The sequence below is a fragment of the Centruroides vittatus genome, unplaced genomic scaffold, assembly GCF_030686945.1.
Source record: "Centruroides vittatus isolate TY-2023 unplaced genomic scaffold, ASM3068694v2 scaffold_435, whole genome shotgun sequence".
Taxonomy (NCBI): domain Eukaryota; kingdom Metazoa; phylum Arthropoda; class Arachnida; order Scorpiones; family Buthidae; genus Centruroides; species Centruroides vittatus.
In genome coordinates this window covers 7,377,768-7,402,082 of record NW_027122708.1, presented here as the reverse complement: position 1 = coordinate 7,402,082, position 24,315 = coordinate 7,377,768, and the positions used below count along the sequence as shown (strand labels likewise).

Genomic DNA, 24,315 nt, shown 5'->3' with positions numbered 1-24,315 from the left:
AAGAAATGTGATAAGATTATTGTCATTCATCAGTTGCTTGACTTAGTTTGATACTGTGAAGTCAAGAAAGGGTTCCTGTTAGCTGACTAAGGCAAACACCCAACAAAAAGACACATGCTGTAATTTATTTTTGCATGATATAATTATGTACAGGTTCAAACAATGGATGCCAACTCTATGACAGAATATCCCGTGGTCACCCAAAACCCAATTGTCATATGACAACAACACACTGTATTGTGATAATACTAATCTGTACAAAAATCAAGAATACCTATTACAAGAAAAAGAATGTCTCATTACTAACCCTTAATACTAAACTTACACTAACAAAGGAAGATTGAAGATAAGGGCAAGAAGTAGCAAAGATGGAGGATAGGACAGAACAAAAGTACCTGGGTCATATGTCTTTCTTTTGCATGAGAGACCACATGAGAACTTCTTACACACAATACATGCTTCCATCTTCTTTTCCTCAGTCCATGGGGGTTTTTCTTGTATCCAAATTGTTGGTCATTCATTCAAAGCTTGCAACTAGTGTTTCCACCTGTCCGGTTTTTAATTTATTATCTGGGTTAACGATTAATTTTGTCCAGGATTTTGTAGAAATTGTGAAATTATGATGAAACAAAGTGCTAGCAAATATTTTTATAAATTTACTTTATTTTAACAGCGAAAGACTTCACACTCCCACCGAAAGTTAATTCGTAATCTTACGCTAACATACATCGCAACCTGTCAATTTTTTTTTTTTTTTTTTGCTTTTCAGGTCTTTAAAACTAAGTTATTTCATTTCTTAGTTTAAGTTGCTCCTACACAAGTTCCTAACTGGTTTAGAACTGGCGTGCATGTTATTCTTCATATGGTAAAATCACATTGTGCATGCTTCAGAGACTTCTGTTCGAACAAACCTGACCTGCCATTTGGGTCAGCAATTTTGAAAAGGTGGCAACACTACTAAGAACATATTTTGCAGCAAACAGATTCGTCAGAATTGAGTATGATTCCCACTTCTTATAGTTACTGCAAAACCATATTTCATATGCATCATGTTGTTCTATGTTATTACCATACTCTAACAAGTCATCTATATTATTTATTACTACTTCAAGCTTCTCAAGGATCTGGATAGTTGGTTTTGGTAGAATTCAGGAGCAGTTGTGATTCCAAATGGTAAACGTTTATACCAAAGATGATAACTGAAGCTGATTTGAAACTAATATATTGGCATATTAGAATGCTCCTGATATATCAGAATTGGTTTGTTTTACAAACTGATGCTCCACTCTTTTTTTCCACTACAAATCTTTTATATTGTTTTGCCATAGTCTTTTCTTGTTTTTTAATTCTCTCCACCCTGTGGGAACTAACAGATCTTATTTTAGCATGTCCATTATGGGTTGGACCAGGCCAACTGGGTGGTGAAGAACGGGGCTTGCTATGGCATTCAAACATAGTGATAGACATAGTGTGTTGTAAAATTGACTTGTGATAGACAGAGTGCTCTCTTTGAATGTTATTCATCACCAATGGCATTTAACATACAATTGTTATCACTTTTGGCAGATGCCAATTTGATAGAGGTGCTGCTCTGCAGGAAACCAGACATTAATTTTTCTTATACAACTACAATAAGCAGAAGCACATTTAGCTTATGTGATTGGTCAAAACTTGTTATAACTAAACGTCTACATTAACCCTCTGATTTCTGTCATTTTATTAAACTTGTGTCATGCTCATGTGTAATGAGATGATTAATACTATCAACAAAATCTTTTTGATTCAGTAGATAATTTTTAATGAAATGAATATTTTTGATTGTTTTTATCAGCCATTATCAACTACAGAACATTGAGAATTGCCTCAAATTTACAAATTCCTTGTGAATTTATTCAAATTTAACATTTAAATATAAAACTCATTCAGTACAAAATTAGCCAATAGATAAGCCAGAAACTCCAGGGTTACTAGCATGCCGGTTAAACTGCTACTAAAATATAAAATTAATCAGATCTAATAAAACTAGTTGTTGATACTAGTTGTTGATTAAACATTAAAAAGAACATTCTTTCAAGTACAATAAAATAATTATGTTGTAATTTGGCTGATCTAAAATTAGGAAGAGCATTTTTGTTTACAAAACAATAAAACAATTAATGACTTATTGACAGCAGCAGCAGCAGCAGTTAGTCAGTATGGGCTACACTGATCATCTATCCTGACCTTAATATAACACCTTCCTCTCAAATTTCACACAAAGTTGATGTTAGTGAGTGTAAAGCTGAGATAATTTACAGCCAGTTTCTTAAATTTAACATATTGTAATTTGGTTTAAAAATGCAAAAATAAACAAAATAAATGTAAAAAAAGGAATTTCATCACTCATGAGTATTTTATGTTGTTAGAAAGAAGACAAAATGAAGAAATTAAACACGTAATTGTAGTTTTTGATGACAGTTTCGCAGTTTCAGGATAAAAATGCATTCATTTTTTTTAATGAACCCTGTAGAGAGGGATCTATAATCTCACTTAAACTGGCATGCCAGTTTTTACCGTATGGAAATATCTGATTTCATTGTCAAAAATAAATTACCAATAAATAAAACTCCATACATAAATATTGTGAAAATAACATCATATTCTTAAGGATGATCATCTTTGAGAATTGAAATTCTAATAATACAACATCCTTCATGCATTTGATGATCCATCAACATTGTGATGATTTATACAGTTGTTGCTTATTCTGTTTGTAAATTTCAATAATTTCAGTCTCCTTGCTGATTATAGTATCTTTGGTGGGCTTCATTATACCTGCCTCATTTCAGAACCTGGATATTGTCCTACCTTATCCTTGTAACACAGGAGGATAATACACTAATAGTATGATTAGTGATTACATCATATTCTTTTATGGCTTGTATGTTCACTGTTCTATCACTTAAGCTTTTACAGATGTACTGTACATAGTAACCCTTTTTACATTTTTCACACACAGCCTTTCTAAACAAGACATTTCTGAACTGGGTGATTGCTATTACCACAATTATGGCAAACCTCATTTTTACTATCTCTCCTATTAATTTTCTTGCTAGAGCATATTCAAGTAAGTTCTCTTTGAATGATATGATTTGGCATTGATTAGATCAGCTTCAAGTTTGAATTTTGATTAAATGAATCCAAATTTTTGCAGTACTGCAATTTTGTGTGGATAACCTGTGACAATGTATAACCTGCAGAAAATTGCTAGAACAAAAATAAAACCTTCATATAACCTGCCCCACTGTATACTCTGCACCTGTTGAATCAGCTATTGAAAGCAATATAATTACTGGTATGCAGTTTAGAAGTTTTCATCTCAAGCATTAAATTATTGCTTTTGCTATTTCATTTCTGTTAAATCATTGTAAATATATATAAACAACCAAGCCCAAATAATCTATAATAATCACATTAATTTCAAGATTATTCAGACTATAGGTTGGCTAACTACTAATAAGTCTAGTATGTTTCAGTGCAAAAAAAACTTTCTCTTATTAATTCACAATCATTTGACATTAATGTTCTTTAATGTCAATGTTGTTGTAACAGCAATATGTAATAATGAGTCTTCTGCCACATTTGTATCATGTATTATTTATTAATGATCATCCGACACATTTTGCAAACCAAAATTTTTAATTAGTTAAAACTGTTAATTATAAAAAACAAAAAATCTTTTCAAAATTACTGAATTATTAAGATTTAAAATAACACATTTTATTTTATAAAAATAATTTATCCTGTTAATAATCTGCAACTGTAAAAATATGTAGCTTCCATAAGGAGGAAAAAATAATGTTCAGCAATTTTGAAAAGATTTTTTGTTTTTTATAATTAACAGTTTTAACTAATTAAAAATTTCAGCTTGCAAAATGTGTCGGATGATCATTAATAAATGGTACATGATATAAATGTGGCAGATTAGTACGTGATAGAAATATGGCAATCATTATTTATTAATAAACCTTATGATGATATAAAAATTTCAATTTATTCCTTTATAGATTTCCTGAATTTTATATTAATAAACCAGAAGAAATCTAATTGAAAATTAACACAATAAAAATTATTGAAATGAAAATTGAAAAATGATACCATTTAAATTACATTAATTTGTAAATTTTTACACTGTTTTCATTATTATATTAGTTCATTAATACCTGCCCTTAAACTGAGGATGTGAAGGATAATTGTGAGGAAGTTCAGAAAGAAGGTTTTAACCTTTTAAATACAATTTTGTCATGAGTTTTAATATTTCAATTTTATATTATCATTTTTAGAATTTTGTCACAAGTAATATTTTTTTGAATCATTAATTAATGTTCTTTTGTTTTAATGTGGATTGGAATTTAAAATATAACCCACCTCATTGTGTAACCTTTATCCCCTTTCCACAAGTTTGGTAACATAGCTCCATTAATTAGAAGGGCCTTTCTATTACCTTTCACACAAGTCTTTACCAACTCTGAGCTCGACACCATCTGCTCAGTGGTATGTGCGGTGGGATATGGCCCTTCCAAGTATAATCACATCCTAAACAGAGTTGAAAGGTCCCTTTACCCTGCAACTATCTTACATAACCCAAGGGACTGGACAGTAGTCTGTCCTTCCATACCATTTTGTGGCCTCCTCACAGCCCGCATTTGTCGCATATTTAGGCAGAATGCATTGCTTTTACCCATTGCCCCCTGTCCAAATCTGAGGAGACTTTTATGTAATGATAGGGATGCAGTTTCAATCCTAGAAAAGTCAGCTGTTTACTCTATTTCATTGGAAAACCCAGTGTCTGGTGTACACACCCATTATATAGGGGTAACCACTAGAATGCTCTCTAGTTGCATTTCTGAGCACCAACATTCTGTTGCGGTAGGAAGGTGTGACACTGAGCTCTCCAGGATGATATTGCAACACCAACACACTCTGCTTTGAAACCGGGTGGTGATGCTCAGGTGCTGTGATGAAGGGGGCTAGGTATGTTTGGGCGACCCTTTTCACCAAGTTGTTGTCGCCTTGCAACTCCCCCACCCTGGATTCACTCAGAATCTAGATTAATTTATACAAGCGATTAAAACATCAATATTAGCTCTGTTCCTACACCCTTTGCCTACTCTGTGTATTAAGATGCATGTGCCTTGTTGTTATGCATTTTTCAAATTTAAGTTTTAAAAATTTCTTGTTCTAAATGTTATAAAGTTCCAAATGGCTAATACCGTTCTTATTTCAATTAAAAATTTTGTTCGAAATTGGTACAATTTCGTATTTACCTGAGGACAACATCTTTTACTGCGTCGAAAGTGCTCGTAAGAAAATAAAACATACAGTAAAATGATAGTTAATGTCTTTTTGTGTGAATTTTCTCTCCAATCAGTAAAATTTTTGGCGTGACGTCCACCATACATGTAAGTTATCCCCTTTCAAATTATCTTTCAAATACAGATAACTGCAGATTATCCATACAAAATTATTTTGAGTATTTGTGTCACTAAGCTCTACACTATCTAAATATACACATATTACTAAAATACATTCATAGTTAAAATATTTTGCTTATTTTCACTGCACATAAGCAAAATATCCAACAATTGAAAACACAATGCAAAACTAGAGAAAAACACTACACTTCAAATTTCATGGCATGTACATACATTGAAACAAATGAAATACACATAAGGCAAGGTATTTCACAAAGAGATTTCTTATATTCACTCTGATTTTGTCTGGCTTTAAACCCACTGTCCAATAGATTAAACAACACACAATACAGATGAAACATCAAACATTACAAAAGACAATAGATATTATTACATTTCATATCTGTAGATGATATACCTGTACTTGTATGGATGCATAGTTTTATAACTAAATCACCTATATTTTAAATGTAGAGGATTGTATTATTTACTTTATACGTAAGTATTGTTTTAATATAAAAGATTAAATACTTAATTAATATTTTGATTGTAGTGATATCAGACTTCCTCGTCTTCCCTCAACTGCAGTTTTGTCAGACCATGTGCAATCCATTTGCACAGGGTAATAAGAGGGGAGAAAAAGGTGGAAGAGGGACGAGAGAGTAGGTTGGGACCTGTTAGAGAGGAAGGGTGAAGTGATGGTCTCCGAAAGTGGAATTAGAGAATAAAGTTTTTTTTGTGTAGAGATATTTGACTGTTTGAGTTCTGTGTGATGAACCAGTGGAGCGGAATTCGTTAGATCAGATCGGGTTACCTACATTGATTTTTTTTCCTGATATGTCTATTTAGGCAACTGTTTGAAGGAACGAAACAAAGAGGCTAGTCCGTCCCTACAAACCCTCTTACTATTGCATCACCTACACTTATGGGGACAGAATTGTTATGGGGAACAGATTATTTTCAAAACTATACAACATACTGCAAGCTTTTGGCATAAAGACTATTTAAATTGACATAACCAAATATAACATAATACTTGAAAATACTATGTTAAATTCTAAGCCAAATGTAATATAATAATAGACAAAATACTGTCAGACAGCATGAAAATCCTTTTTATAATGTAAGTACTTTCAACAACAGTTCTTGATATTTATTTGATATTCATTAACCTGATGATGACAATTTTGTATTGTTGAAACTACTGTTTTAAGAAGAATTTTAATGCCATCTGACTGTTTTCTTTGTCTATTATAATACATGAAAAGGTTGCACATAATATAAATTACTTGTATTGTAATTTTTAGTACAGTTGCATAATCAGCAACTGTACTAAAAATACATATTGTAGACCAGGGGTTCCCAACCTTTTTGTGTCGTGGGCGCATTCAAGATTGCAAAAAATAGTGGCAGGCACAAATCGGATTTTGAAAAAATTAAATATCATGTTTTTTATTATAACATGCATTTTGTAACATATATTTATTATAAAAGTTGAATTAGTGTGATCTTTGACAGTATATTTCATTTGCTAATTTCTCACAGTTGGGAGTGTAAGTTGATAATCCCAATCGTAAACAATCTTTCAAGATTATTAAGTTGAGATCTGATTTTTGATTTTATAATATTCATGGTGGAAAATAAAGATTCACACAAATATGTGGAATCAAAACAGGATTTGATTTTGAAGGCTCCTTTTTTCAAAAGATTATACTTTTTATGATCAACTAAATTCCAAAAGTTTTCATCGTATTGTGAGATTTTAATATGATGTCATTTTGGAAATCTAAAATCTCTTCTTCAATTATCAATGTTTCTTCTTAAAGAAGTTCTGCTATAGATTTAGCAGTGTCAGTAATGTCTACTTGTGTAGTAAAAGGATTTACAAAAAATGTAGCCACAGATTCGATAATGGTAAATTGCTGGAATCTACTTTCAAATTGTTCCAAAAGTATTTCAAGATGAGTAATAAATAATGTTAGGTCAAAATTATCTTCACCAGTCACTTTTTCATCAGTGTACAAGATAATTTTTCAACATATTATTTATCCAAAACTGTATTTTGGCTCTGAATGCTTTTATAGAGCTAATCATTTCAGCTAAATGTTTATTTATTCCCTGAGATCCATGTTTAAACCGTTAAATTTTTTACATATGTCTGTTAAAAAAGCCAAGTCCATCAACCATTGTAGGTTATCTAATTGTTCAAATCTTTGACTTTTTTTCTCTCTTCCAAAAGATCAAAAAATTGGCTAAGTGCTTTGCATTTACTTAACCATCTTATATCTGTATTTAAGATAAGGTCATCTGGGAAGATTTGTCCTTTTCTATGAGGTCTTTAAACAATCTATGTGATAAAGGATTTGCTCAAATTTTTTTCATTATTTCAACACTTTGACACAGGCACAAGGTTGGGAACCCCTGCTATAGACAGTTTAAAAAAAAAAAGGCATGTATAAAAACTATTGACAAAATTATTGTGACATCATCACAATGCTCATCTGCAACCAATTTTTAATGATATTTTTAATTTATTTAATTTAAAATATATGCTCTTGATTTTATTAGTGTCTTGTTCCTGTAAATCGTACTTTTCCCGATAACATTAGAGTTTTATCAGTCATCTAACTAACTCCATTTTGAATTGAAATAATAATAATAATAATAATAATAATATATGCAGTAGAGTCTTGCTAGTCTGAACTAATTGGGACTAAGCCCTGTTTGGATTAGCAGATTTTCAGATTAGCCAAATAATTGAAATAATGCAGAAGCAAGCAGTAAAACAGGTCTGGTTTATATAGATCCAATACCATCAATGACTTTTGTTTCTGTTTTTTGAGTAAGTACAGCATAGATCTGTTGTTTTAATAGGCCATGTCAAACACTGATTTATTAACCACTCTGCAGTGACTGACGAATATATCCGTCAAGGGCGATCGTGCGGCACTGGTGAATGATGGATATATCCGCAAAATTCTTTTGTGGATATCGCCAAAAACTAACCAAAAACTACTGCGAAAAAAAATAATTCAGATAAAAAACGAATTATGTGACAATAAAAAAAAACTTTTCTTTATTAGACATAACTGTTTAAAAAATTTTTTTCCGAAATGGTAATGAGAAAAATGTGTGGGAAAATACTTTAAAAATTTTCCACGTTTATTCTCCACTACATAGTGATAGCACCATACCTGACTAACCCACTGCAGAAAGGTTAATTTTGTACAGTATTATTACAGTACTACAATAAAATACAATTTTTTTTATTGTGGAATTCTAAATCTTTTTGTACCATTAATACCATTTAAATTCAAGTGGAAAATACAAAAACACATATTTGCTCTCTACTAGGGTTTCTTATTTCCCAGTCTTTTGCTTGTCTCGGGATTCCAGGAAAAAATGAACTGTTTCCCGGGATACTGGGTAATCCTGAGATATAATTAATTATTTTTAAGATATAAAATAAATCTCAAAATCAAATGATATAATTCTTTTTCATTTTTAAGTAACTTAATACTTCCTGCAATCTTCAAAATAATAATAATAATGCTGTGTAAAATATGTATAAAAAATTACTTTTGAGTTATGTAGAATTTTTCACAAATAGAAAAAATTTATTAAAGTTTGTTGGAAACTGCTTACAACAAAAATGCCTTTGAATCAAATTGAAAATTTAAAGAAAAAAAATGAACTTAGAACAAACCTCTAAGTTAGAAGATCATTTTTGTTATTTAAATAAAACAAAATATTATTGTAAATTTTTATAATAAGATTTTAAAAAGCAAAGATTGTCAATACTCCGATCACTCAATTTGATTCTTATTTTATTAATGAAAAGTCCTGCTACCGAGAATGCCCTTTTCGATTCAATTGATGTGGTTGATGCATTTAAGAGAAGACAGATGTTATGTTTTTTTTCACCTGTAGCTTGGAAGATTTCTAGTTCATTTTCCAGATGTGTTACAGTATTTTTTTGCCATCTAGTATTCTTGGTTTGTCTACCTCAGCTGCTTTAATAGTGGCATTTAGCTTAAAGCCTAATAATTTGGCAGTTTGTTTGGCTTTAATAATCAGGTTTATGAAGAAAAACTTCATACTTGCATAGGCTACTTCATACTTGTTTGTATCCTTGCCTAATTTATGCAACCTGGCATAATGTAATTATTGAAGCTACTGGGCATGGTTAAAATTTAAGACAACATAAGCACAATTATTCCAGATATTACAGGTTCTGACAAGTAAAGAAATATCAGAGTCCTGTCACAAATAGGCTACATATTGATTATTGACAATCTGTGTCATGCCATAATAAGTGAAAATTAAAAAACTAATAAGCAGGCTTAAAATTAATAAATACAAATGTATTCTGATGGTTTATGGTTAATAATATACTTTCTGTTTGCAAAATTTCCTCAACTTTAACACAAAATAAGAAAAAAGTGGATTTTTAAGAGATTTGTGGAATTTCCCGGGATGAGAAGAATTTCCTGGGTTAAAAAACAGCTAGGATCCCATTGGAGAAACCCTACTCTCCACCGACTGAAATGTGTTCGGACTAGCAGGACTCTACTATAGTTAATTGGGGCCTCCTGCTCCTAAGCTTTCCATATTTAGTTTCAACTTTCATCTATCCAACTCATTCTCAAGATTAAGAAAGGACAGACAACACAGATGGATGCCAGTGGATATTTATAGGTCTGCAATTTGAAAATTTCAGCTCAACAAACTATGATTAAGTTATAATCATAGAAACACAATCTATCACAACAAACTAGACACAAAAATCATTTACATGATAGACATTTTCTAAACACACACAAGATACAAAATAAATACACTGAAAAAATTAGTATATGTTCAGAACTTGCTCTTGAAATGCACCTGGATAAGATACTTATATGCCTATAGTCTTCTGTTATCTATTGCAATACACCAGGGAATTTTATGGTATTTCTGTAGGCCAATATCCTCAAAAAACATACTAAAGTTAATTTTCTTTTCAAACTTTCAGTCTTTAATTGACTACTGCTTATCAATCTGGGCAGTGTCTGTACTGAACAAAATTATTAATGAAATAAACAAAGTATATTTTCTTCTGAACAAATTTTGCCATCTACCATATACTAATCATGCCAAAGTTGCAAGAGTCAGACTGGGATTACCTGATTTCAAAGAAAGGGTCAAATACTTCGATTGTATTTTAACTTATAAATATTTTAATGGCATAATATCCAACTATTGGCTCAAACTGAAAGCTTCTTCCAGGAAAACATGATCACTATCATGTCTACATACTCCTTTTTATCGATTATCACTATTTCATAGATCTTTCTTTTATCGTTTCATTGATTAAATGTCTTCTGTTGAAAATCACCTTCACTAAAACTTTACAAAATACAAACATTTATGCCAACAACTTCTATATAATGTGAGATTTTGTTTTGTCCTTATGTCATTTTGCCTTCCCTTTTTTCTTTTTTTATATTTCTTGTTGTTATATAATTTTTATTATATTTATTTTTGTCATTAATTTTTAATTGTATTTTATTGTAATCTTGGGTAATTTTGTTATATGGGGGTGGAAATCTATTGTCCATTGACAGTTCCAATTAAATGTAAAATAAATAAATAGCTTTCAGTGTAATTGAGTAACTTTAAGAAAAATAAAGAAATAATTGTAGAACAAAAATACAGTGATACCAATTACCTGAGTTTAATACATTCCTGAAAATAATTCAAATATTGGGAATCAGATATTAGGAAGTGTTTTCCATCATTTTTTTTAAGGAAAAAATTCTAACTTATTTTCAGTCTGTCTGAATAGCCCCAGCTAATTTTCCCAAATGACAATAAAACACTACAAAAAAATTATTTACCTATGAATCTATGTTTTTAGCATATACACACACTGTACTGTATATGCTAAAAACTATATGATAAAAATATATATATGCAGCAAGTTTCTATATGAGCTGCATTTTTCTTTAATATACAATAAACAGCAATGAAAATGTTGTAATGATATACATGTTATATTAAAATACTGATGCATAAAAACAATAATCGACAAGTTATAAATAAACTTTGGTATCAGTACCAGTTCTTTCAGTGCACAAGAAATGACATAATATAGCAAAGAATTACTGAATGATTAGTGTGTGCTTTCAAAATGTCAGAAAAGTAACTATTACAAAGTTTTGCCATTACACTAAAAATAATATTATACATTATTTATATAACATTCATACTGTTTTCAATTGTCTGAAGCAAAATGTCTTCATCCAAAAATAAAGGAAATTTGTACTCTCTGTAGCAAAATTGGTAACATATGGGAGCAACCATATTGTTGTACTGATGAAAAACTGAGTCTAACAAAGTATTACTAGCTTAGTGTTGGAAGCAACTGGTTTTACTTTACAAGCTTTTTATATAACACAGGAAAGTATTGGAATTGTGTCAAATTTGACCCTTTGATAAGGTGACCAGACATCCCACTTTTGGCAGGACAGTCCCAACAGCAACTGCCGCATCAGACTCAGGCAATCCTCTGACAACGGCTTAGAAAACTTAGCCACCATGGCTGACAAAATAGGTGAAGTAACATATGCAAGCATTAATGAAGTTCAAAAGGGCTCAGATAATACCAAAGGCCAGTTAAACGAGCTCCAGACACAGGTAGAATCTTTAAGTTAGAGAATCGAACGATTAGCTATTCTCAGGAAAAAGCTAGACAGGGAAGACCACGGTAGCGACAGTGCTCAAAGATGTCGAAAGGTGATGCTAGCAACCAGTGTTGGTATCATCAGAAATACAGGCGAGAGGCAAAATGCTGCCGCTCCCCATGCTCTTTTCACCAGTTGGAAAACCCCTAAGGAAATCACATGAGATGGCCCACTGCGATTTCAGACCCAATAATAAGAGCCATTTATTCATCTTCAACCCCGTTTCTAACCGTGAGTACCTGGTAGATAGCTAAAGTGATGTGTGCGTTTTGCCTTTCTCAAGGAAAGGCATGCGGGATGACCTCACGCCATGAAGCTCTATTCAGCAAATAGTACACCAATATGAACGTATGGTACCAAGTTAGTCACACTCAAACTTAATCTCCGCTGCCATCTCCAGTGGCCATTCGTACTAGCTGACGTTAGTAAGCCAATTATAGGTGCCGATTTTCTGCGGCACTATGGATTGCTAATCGACCTAAAAGGCAGATGTCTCTGTGGTTCAATTACAAACCTATTCACCACAGGTAAAAAGATTGAGATGAAAATTCCTGAAGTAACGCTAATAGCCAGCTTGGCATACCGGAGTATCTTGTAGTACTCCGGTAGTAGTGGAAAAGTACGCCGACATTTTCCACCCTTACCCCACAAGGATGCCCAAGGCACTCGTACACTGCATTATAACAAAGGGACAGCCTGAAGCATATGCCATTAACAGACGCAGACCCCAACTTATTCTGTGATATATCTACAGACAAAATTTGCCCATATATCTTGGAGAAATTCTGCAAACAAATTTTCGACACCATACACAATTTGGCTCATCCTGAGATAAGAGCTACCACAAAATTATTAACCAGCCATTTTGTTTGGCTCTCCATCAGAAAAGACTCCTGTATGTGGGCCAAAACCTGCCAACAAATGAAAATTCATAGGCACACTTGGAGCCCTGTCCAAAACCTTCAGGTCCCTGATGCCCATTTCAAACACATCCACGTGGACATCGTAGGTCCCCTTGCGCCTTCACAAGATAGCATATATTGTCTCAAGTTCATCAATAGGTTCATCTGTTGGGTGGAGGCTTTCCCAATCGCTGACTGCACTGCAGATACTGTTGCAAAGGTGTTTTATGGTCAGTGGGTTGCGCATTACGGTGTACCGAACACTGTTGCTACCGATCAGGATAGGCAATTTGAATCACACCTATTCCGAGCCTTGACCAAACTATTGGGCAGCAGCCATATCCACTCTACAGCTTTTCATCTAATGGCAAACAGCCTGGTAGAGAACAATCACCGCAGACTCAAATCGGCTCTCAAGGCTTGCTTCACTGAACGTTGGATGGAGGTCTTATCATCAGTGCTGCTAGGGATGCGAGCTGCCTTTAATGAGGACATCAAAGTAACAACCACCAAACTCGTCTACGGGACATCTTTACAGCTACCCGGCAATTTCCTCGCCCCTACACCACCAAACTCTAACGCATCAGCTTTTGTCCAACAGTTCAAAGAGCTAATGCACAAACTAACACCAATGCCAACAAGATGCCACAGTACAAAGAAAATATTCATCCCTTGGGACCTACAGTGCTGCACTCATGCTATTGTGTGGCACAATGCTGTACAGCCACTGCTGCAGCCACCATACGATGGATCCTTTCCTGTACTGCAGCGGACAGACAAGTTTTTCAAAGTCCGCATATGCCAAAAAGAGATAGTTATCTCTATAGATAGACTTAAACCGGCTTACTCTTTAGTAGAACATCGTTCCCAAAGTGATAGAGCACCAACAAACGACAACCAAGAGACAGACACGGGACAAGTTTCTCATTCTACAGAATACTGTACATACCCTAAGTCACTGGGCACAACGCACTTGAAACAAGAAACCGAGACCCAAGATCACAACAGGCTCAGGAAGATGCGTCCAATTCCCGGCACATTTTCGTTAGCCACACGATATCATTTACACTAGGAAGAGGGTACTGCGGCAGTTAGCAACAAGGCATTTGATCACCGTCCCCAACCTATGTGATGTCAAGAATGAGGCTAACTCACTTTTCTGGGTCAATGTGTTTCTGTTCAGACTTTCAAGATTGTAGTTCTGTGGTTTTTTTTCAACTTTGTTTTAGTTGTCATATCAGAGAACTCAACTGTATGTTCATCTCACCTTGCACTCCGAACATTCTTTCCATGGTCGATGTAATTGTAACCCTTGTATATATTTCTGTAAAGGGAACTCATGATAACGACTGTTGGCTCCTTTGCTGTCCGGAATCAGTTCTCCGGCATGACGATGATGACACTACTCGTGGATGTAATCAGTGACCAACTTAACCAATTTTCTTCTCAAGAGGTACAGCTCAGTGGCCTCCTCAACCCCCATTAAAATAACAGTTTGAGATTTCCAGTTTACAAGTGGATCTAGGATTATGCCTGTTAAACAAAGAATTATTATTTTTATAAAAAAATAACAGTAATATAATCCAAAACAGTGCTTAATTTCATCTTTCATCAATTGCATAATTTAAAAAAAATTTTGATGTTAGAAGTTTTTATTAAATGCATATGTTTAAGAAATTATGTTTCCATTCTCAGTGAAAACTTTTCTATTGGTTTAACATAGAAATTTAAACTCAATAAATTTTTCTAATAAAATTGTAGAATGAAAATTATCCTGATTAATTTAATTTCAAGTTAAATTTTTATACAGTCAAACCTTGGGTTTCAAATACATTGGTTCACAAACAGAATTTCAAATTCATAATTGCACTGGTTGCCGAACAAGCTACTCGGCAAGAGCCCTCCACAGATGGTCAATTCCCTATACTTCCTATGTTAAAGAAAGTTGATGGCCTGACCAATCAATGACAGGACTACCTATTCAGAAGTTAGCAGTGTTGAGATTGTCTTGCATCATTAGAGGTCATGACACAAATCATCGATGATGTTGCTATTTAAATTAGATTTCAAGGTGCATGTGGGAAAGATGCTACTTCTATTTTTCAGTATGCATCACAGTTAAATTTAAATCAAATTAATTAAAATTTTTATAAAAACAGTGATAATTGACATTAATTTCATTAAAAATTGCCGGGACGATTTCATATTTAGAAAAGAAAATATATTTCTTACTAGACTATACAATACATGAGTCCATTTCTATCCGTCCCTTCACACGCTTTCTTAGAGGCATTAACAAGTCTACGACGGAACCGTCCTTTTATTTGAGGCTACTGTCTGCCAACAAATGCAAAAAAGTTAAAATTCCTCTAGCGGTAGCAAACACATAAAATTACATTTACAAAACAATAAAATTATTACATTTTTAATGTAATAATTTTATTTTTAAAGAATTGTGTTTGCTACCGCAGTGGCGTAGCGTAGTAGGGGCGGCACTTTTAGGGGGCGGCAAAATTTCACAATAAATAATAATATCATGTAAAAATACCTAAATAAGGGGGCGGCAAAATTTTCTTCCGCCCCGGGCGGCTGACACCCACGCTACGCCACTGTGCTACCGCTAGAGGAATTTTAACTTTTTTACATTTGTTGGCAGACAGTAGCCTCAAATAAAAGGATGGTTCTGCCGTAGACTTGTTAATGCCTCTAAGAAAGCGTGTGAAGGGATGGATAGAAATGGACTCATGTATTGTATAGTCTAGTAAGAAATATATTTTCTTTTCTAAATAAAAGTGATAATTGACATTTATGTAATATAAATGGCATTCAAGAATTCATGTTTAAAGTTGCTTAAGTCAAATTAAATAACAAAAATTTATTATTAAATGTAAAGTCAAGTCTGCATAAGTCATCATAGGTGTAACTAAACACCTTTGGTTAAGTAGTCAGTTTTCTGTGGTCCTGGCTGACTTACATAGGCATTAATGTTAAAAAAACTCTGGTTTACTCGACATCGTTTAACTCGTCACCACTGGATAAATCAACATACTTTTTCTGTCCCACACTCGTTTAGACATCTGATAAGTTGACCCCCTCCTGAAAAAAAAATGAGTTCACACCACACAGCTTAAGGTCACAGCAGAATTCGATTTTGCATTTTCTCACCTTTCATTCATGCATTATTTGCAGCAAGTGTTTCACATTTCTGTTAGAAATGAGTATCCAAAACCTAACAATGCTTATGTTAAAAAAAAAAAAAAAAAATACAAACTTGTATCTGAATTTGAATGTAATAAAACTTTGCAAGCCAAATTTGCAAAACAAGAAAACCTTCCAAGAACAACATTGGTGGGAATTCTGAAGAAAAAAGAGGAAATTAAGAAACTTTTTCTTGGGTCTTTGTTGTGGCTATCTTGAAAATGCCAGAGTAAGTTGCCATACAAAGATGTCAAAGATGCTCTGGTACATTGGCTAAAGCAAATTCATTCATCAAATCTTCCCATTTCAGGGCCGATACTGAAACAAATAGTGATGGAAATCATTGAGGCACTTCGAGTAGAAACCAACTTTAGTGCCAGGTCAGAGAGATACATTGCATGTACTGTATGAAGCATTACTGTATTTTCCTAATTGTAGTTTTGTGGTTTTTTTTCAACTTTGTTTTAGTTGTCATATCAGAGAACTTGACACATTTCCACTTTCCCTTGGGGTATCAACTTATGTGGACTCAACTGTATTATAATTTTTTTATTTCTCATTAGTCCATAATTGGCATTTGGCATTATATCTAACAGATTTTGGGGGGTTGAAAATGGATTAATCCATTTTATATTGTTTCTTATGGGAAAATTTGTTTTGTTTTTGGAACAACTTTTAGGAATGAATTGTTCAAAAATTGAGGTTTGACTGTATTTATAAATGTAGAATTTCAAGTTCTTTCAAATGCCCAATCTTTTTCAACAGTAACTAATTATTTTCATTACTTTTCTTATGATCATTTTATATATATATATATATATATATAATTATATTAGAATTTAATACAAATTCAATTTATATAAATATATCAATTGAATTTGTATTATATTCTAATATAATTTTATAGTTGCTAGAATATAAAATATATATACAGAGAGTTAATGTTTGGTGTGCCATAAATTTAAGGGGTGGTATGGGTCAATGAGATAAGCATTTTTTATGAAGCAACTTAGTGTCAGAAACAAAACTTAGTGGAGCAGTGTGTTGCAGAAAATTTAGACACACCTGTGTGGTAAATGTACAGGCAACCATCATCATGCCTGTACATTTACTTTCTCTGTCTTATTGTGTAAGTGTTTTGGGATAATGAATACTAGGTTCATACATATAGTACAGTAAAAGAAACTTTATTAATATTTTTCTTGTATTTACAATAAGTGTTCAAAGTAGAAACTGCCAACTTCCACTACACAGAGTCTGACAATAAACCATGTTTTGTCATACTCTATCAAAGAGTGTTTGTTGACCTCTGATTGTATCAAAAGCTGAAATGATAAAGATGGACAATTCTTTCTTTGTTTTCATTGGTGTTTCATACATCATACTCTTTATATATCCCCAGAAGCAGTTGGAAGGTAGCATCTACAAATTTTCTGCAGGCTGTAGCTCTGCTAATTTTTGTTTCCCACCCTAAGTTGCTTCATAATAAATGCTCATCTCGTTGACCTCTATACATTGAACTAACACCCTGTATATATATAACAATAGGACCCACTACCATGTATGGACTTGGCCATATGCAGTTTCAGGTTTATTCTATTGGCAATCCAAAAAAGCAGAAATAGAAATTTGTAATTGCACACTAAATCCATGCCATTTTAAGGTGCATGAAGTCTTGCAGCACCTCATTCATTCACACTCATTCTTGTTCTGGGAAATCATTACCGTGACTCTTTATTTGTTTTTCACTAAACTCTGGGATACACATCAGTCTTTATCTGGAGTTCTTTCTTGCAACACTTTGTGTCAGTGTTTCTCTTGTCTCATTTATGCTAATTGCTTTGCAAACATTGTTACAAAATTCAAATGATGTGGTAACTCTAAGCCAAACAAATGCTGTAAAGTTTCTACTTTAAAGAATAAACTTTAAATTTTAGATTTAGTTAGAAAAGAAAAAGTCTGCTTCCAAAAAGGTTTTAAAATTGTTTATTATTTGTGGTATCATGCTATTTATTGTTAATATAGTGTTTATTTGCCTTATTTATATAAAAAAAAATGTGTAATAGGTATGTTAGTATGAGAAATACTTAAAAGTGAATGGGATTCGCTAGCTACACAAATTTCCATTTAGATGAGAGGTCTTGGAACATATTTGTCACATATGACAGGGACTATATTGTACAAGGGATACCTGTATATATACAGGAGTATTATATAATGTTCTTACAACACAGTTGCACTCTAACATAGTTTGAAAATTGAAGACATCCCCATACAAAACACAACTTTTAAGTGTAAACACCATCATTTGATATTATTTTTATTCAAGCAAGCATGTATGCTGTCTCATATTTGCCCATGGATTTTAGAATGTTGAAATTTTTAATATTATTTCATGCCTTTTGCCTGGTTTTCTTTAATGAGAACTGATTACAATTTTTTTTCTTCCTTGACCTAGCTTCTTATTGTATATTTCCTATAAACCAGATATCACTGTCCTTGGTGATGTTGCTAAATGAACCCAAAGACTGTCACTGTGTTTTGTCTTTATAGATTAAATTAAAAGTAACTACATAAAAAGATTAAATTTTTAAAGATCTCTTAGGTAAATGCCAGCAAATGAAAATATCAGATTTTATGAAAAAGTAGAGAAAAATCAAGATGTTGCTGATACTTAAGATTAAGGACAACAGGAAAGTTCAGAAGATAATGATATTTTGTCAAAAAAAAAAAAAAAACATCTTTGTTTAATGGTGTTTAGCAATGAATAAAAAATTAATATTAATGTACAGTACAATACTTTTGATTGTGATTGTTAGTTAATTATTGATTGTTTTAATAAACACGTTTCTCTTAATTACAAAAAGGAATTGTGTACTTTTGCTATCTTTTGGATCCTTACCCTAAGTTTCATACAGTACAGATTTGCATAACATGGCATATTTTTGGAACTCAACTACCATATTATACAGAAGATATCTGTACAGTTTGAGTCAAAAATCCCTTGAATCCTTTTATTCCAAAAGTACTGAAGGTATTAATTTTGTTTATATTAATTTAACAAAAATACATAGGAAGTCATGCGTGGAGAATCAGATGAGACTTTTTTGCTGACCATGAAAATAATTTTCAAGGTCAACAAAATAGGTTTCAACTGATATGAATTTAAGAACTAATGTTCACATATAAGCAAATACCTTCTAATTGCTATACAAGATATTTTAAAGAGTATACATTGTATACAAATTCAATCCTACACATAAACATTAGCTTTTATTTATAATAAATTAATAATATCCTTTAATCTTTTATAGTATTTTTAAAATTTTTCTAATGATTACGTGTTTAGAAATTTATATTAATTTAATGTATTGTATTGAAATAACAAAATATTTATTTTATTATAAAATATTTATTATATCAACTTCTTTTTTATTTTCCAGAAACCACAGAATAAGTGGACAATGGGGAACAAGTTCATGCCTTGAGTTACCAGCTACAGAGATTAAACCCCAATTATCCATTGCCTTGTCTAGTTGCAAGGATAAGACCCATAAACCTGAGCTTTATTCCAGAATATTTATTGAACTTGTTGTGTAGATATTCCAGATAGTTAAGAAGCTCCAGCACTTTATTATTATTATTATTCCAGATATTACTTTTTGCTAATGTCATTTGAACATTCTGTTAAAACCATTTTATGACTCATAGGTTTTATGACTTTTGCACTACATCTTCCCCATGTGATTTTTGAATGTGGTCTGGCAGGTTTTGTAAAAAGTTAGAAATGATAGATGAATTGCATAAGCATTTTTGTGCTTAGAAAAATATAGAGATATTCCTGCTGATATGACCTCAGTAATAAGTGCCAGATCCAGAGCCTTCCATTTATGGGATTGAGCCTACTGGCAGCCTTTCGGTTCTAGTTTTGACTAGAATAATTATGTGCATATCTCCTGCCAGCATTTTACGTTTTAAAAACTAAGTAGGAGATAATTGCACTGATTTAACTGTTACATAAAGTTTGAGAATATAATAGCATTTGAGTTTTGTTGCATGTTAACTTGATCAAAGTTATCTCTCAAGAAACCGCCAAAAAAAGAAGAAAAAGAAAACACTGTGCTAGACAGTGTCTGTACAGAAATTGCCATGTATATATATATATATATATATATAAATTGTCGGTCTTTCTCTCCATTTAGAAAAGTACTTTTCTTTCAATGCATTCTGCAATATTTCTAATATAGCCATTTTTCATTGAAGAATTATATATAATGAAAAAATGAAATTTCCATAATTAACAATTGATGACATTGAAAATATAAAGTAAGAGCTGGTATGATCACTTTGTTTAGCAAACTAATTGATGATCATATAGGTCCTTAAATTAGCAGATTTTCAGCTTTTTATCTGAAAATTTTGCAGTTTGTCTTAATTATCCTCACATTATAGGAAAAATATAATGTAATTATTGAAGCCCTTCCATTAAAATAACATATATGCATTAAAATAACATATGCATTAACATCAGGCACTTTATAAATATTAGTTTAGGCTATTTATTTATAAGTGAATAGAAATAATTTATTCCAATTTGAATTTTTAGAAAGCATTTTCCTCTGTAGTTCTCATTTAATTTTATACCATTTCAAGAAATTGTCCTTATAACTTTGCACTGGCTAACTCATCATCTTTGTATGTTCAACAGTAATTAAGAAATTTAAGAAAATTTAATTCTTCAGGCAAGATAGTAGAATATTTTGTGGTGACCAAGGCATGCACTATGAATATATTCATGAAAAGAAAAATGCATCTGAAACAGAAATGCCAAATCACAATATGTTTCTATTAGTTATTATTTAAAATTTCCATCACCTAAGAAATCAAGCAACAGCTGGTTGCTTGAAAAAAAAAATCAATATTTGAGTATTATTAGCCAACTGTACTTATTACAGCTTGACTACTACAGTATTACTGTACTTTTAACGAGCTTAACTACCCAGTATGTATACATAGTGAACAATACATGGTGAAATTTACTAGGAATGCTTTAATGGTATGTAGTATCCAGAATACTATTTTTACCCGAGCAAGATAGAGCAAATTGCTGCCTCCTTTGTGATTTATTTTGTGAAATTTCCTTGAACACACTTTCTGTAGTGTGTGGTGTCCTAATTGTGTCTTGACAATGGATCTTGCCAGAGATGACATATTTTCGACATCACCAATTGTATAAATGAAAAGAAAATTTAGTCTACAAAGTAGCCAACTGCATTAAAGAAGATGTTAACATTCCACTACCTACGTACTTAACCACCCTCTGTCATTTTGTTCCATGTTTGTGCAATGTTTGTCAGCATTATTATTTGTTACATTCAAGTCCATAAACCTGCCACCATTCACTCAATAGCAGGTATGGAAGAAGGGGAAATTTAAATTTTAAGTTAAAGGATTTGCAGTTCAATGCTCACTTTAAGAATGGTTATATATATATATAAATATAAATATATATAGCTCAGTATGATATCTGAGATTGATTTAGAAGCATTTGCTGACTTTCGTAGACTGTTGCTACCCATATTGAAGGGGGTTTAAACAAAACAGCACATTTAAAAAAAAAAATGTTTTCTACACTGAAATTGTGTAATATTGACTACAATGTTGTGCTTGTACAGGTCTTGTAGTTGCAATGAGATCTTCATATATACTGTATTATAATAAATGTGTCCATCTTCCAAATAGTTCTTTTTGGATAAAAAATAAATAAATAAAAATCTCGAAAAATAATAAACTGAAATTTTTCAAAAAAGCTTTTGTATATTTGAATTATTGGAATTTAATTTGCTAATATATATTTGGTTTCAATGTAAAGAAGATCTCAGGGCATACACAAGGCATAGTTTCAGCTCATAAGTGAGATAAGAAAATGGAACATTTAAGAATGTTTTTATAATCTACATTAAATTTAGTAGTGTGTCATCCTCATTGAAAGATATGGGTTGATTGAGATCTTTATCAAGTGCTTCAAACTGGATGCCAACTCTGATAAATGAAGAGTTACAATTGAGCTGAAGGGATACCAAGTTGGATCCGTCACATTTAAATTCTGCTTATCCACGTTAAAGAATTTTGTACATAGACTTAAGAGAATACTTATTTCTAATTATACTGTAGCATAATTTCTGCACATATTACATTTTCGGCTAACAATACAAGCGAAGTTCAATTTAAATATCTTAAGTTATATTAAATATAGCTCCTATTTAAAAAGTTAGTCATGCCATCTTAGGGGAAAAAGCACATCAAGATAATTAGATCGCGAGAAATTATATACTTACCTCGGTTTAGGAAAAATATTTAGGTCACAATAACGTAGTTTTATGCTAATATTTCATCCTTAGATGAATCATAATCGATAGAAAGCGAACTGGAGAATTGGTGACCAAATTAGTCCATACTTATCATCTCAGTTATTACATACTTTCTATAATCTTAGTGCTCACAAGAAACGTGATTTTGAGAAAAACGTTTTATAAATCGTACTTTGTATATCACCCTATCAAATAATACCATCCTTTATTTGAAACCATAAAAAATTAACGGTTTATTCGTATGTTTATATCAACTCGGAAATTGTTTTGGAAACTACCAGAAAAACCAAAAAATAACTAATGCATGGAAATGGATTGGTAAATCCTAAATACTATGTAAAGTATCCATAAAAGAAATATTTGTAATGACTGCATCATCTACACTTTCATCATCATTGTTTTTTTTTAATTACCGTGGACTGGTTACGGTTCAAACTGTTCTCCAGCTCGTGGTAGGAATGGAGTAGTAGTTTAAATAATCATTAACCATGAGTCGTATTTGTATAAGAATGAATAATGTTGTAAAATATTAAAAAAAAATCACGGCATCCGTTTGCGATGGTTGATACCACTTATTATAAAAGTTATTACTGATGATAAAATAAATTTTTAAATACTGTTCTAGTTTATGATTTTTGATATATGTTGTATCTATAAAACTGAGCTTGTGCACATAGATACTGTATTTATTTTCGATGTGTTTTGATAAGGGTATGAATTGTATCCTTAATGTTGACTAGATTAATACCGAAGTAAAGTATTATAAACAGTGTTAAAAGACGTGCAAAAAGAAGACATTTTTGTAATGTTATTTATTTATTTATTTATTGAATTTTGTCTCCTTTTTTAATGTCTTTTCCAAAGTTTCTTATTATAAGTACCTGATTCGGGCAGTGATGTATCTTATCGGAGATTAAAATGGTACAAGAGAAGCCTGAATAGCGTACCATGTACATAGCATATCAAACAATTTAGCAGATGTAGATCGGCATTCTGCTGCTGTTTTGCGAACTAGATTCAATTTTAACTGAGAAAATTACGTTGATATTTTGTTTCTGTTTAAGAAAAAGTCCATTCTTCATTTTTCTCAAGAAATCTACTTCTTTGTGTGCATGAAAATGGCCTTTGAAATCGAATCCGCTCGACAACCTCTGCTCGAGAGTGGAACACAGCAGAATGCCTGATAGGTCCTTCTACAAAACTTGTGATTAAAAAATAAAAATCCAGTTGGAAGAATTTCACAAATTGAAATTGGTAAACACATGGACACTGTATTTAGCATATTCTGTCAGATTCGTTATATCATTCTTGTACCGTAATGTTTATCTTCTAAGGAATAAAACTGCAGCCTTGGAATACAAATGCTTTGTTGATTATTCATTTTTTCAACATGCACATACATTGATTATCTACACCAGTGATTCTTAACAGGGGCCGCAGCCCCCTGGGGGTCCATAAGAAGTTTGCTGGGGGGGCTGCCAAATTATGCAAAATTTCCTTCATAATAAAAAGAAAATTGATGTATAACCGAAAATCGTATTGAAAAGTGAAATAAGAAAGATAACGTTTTCCTATTTAGTTTTTTATTTATTTATTTTTTATTTCTTCCTACATACAACTTTGTTAGTACAGAAGAAGTAAATGCAAATATGCTACTTACACCGCA

At 32.1% G+C, this 24,315-nt stretch overlaps 1 protein-coding gene across 1 annotated transcript in view; it reads left to right on the top strand.

Annotated features, from left to right (window-relative positions):
• Positions 1-24,011, top strand: part of LOC136989063 (CUGBP Elav-like family member 4) — a 263,922-nt gene extending 239,911 nt beyond the window's left edge. The window contains 1 exon segment of the mRNA XM_067287154.1: positions 19,722-24,011. The gene's annotated coding sequence lies outside the window, so the exon portion shown is untranslated.
• Positions 24,012-24,315: the final 304 nt, after the last annotated feature.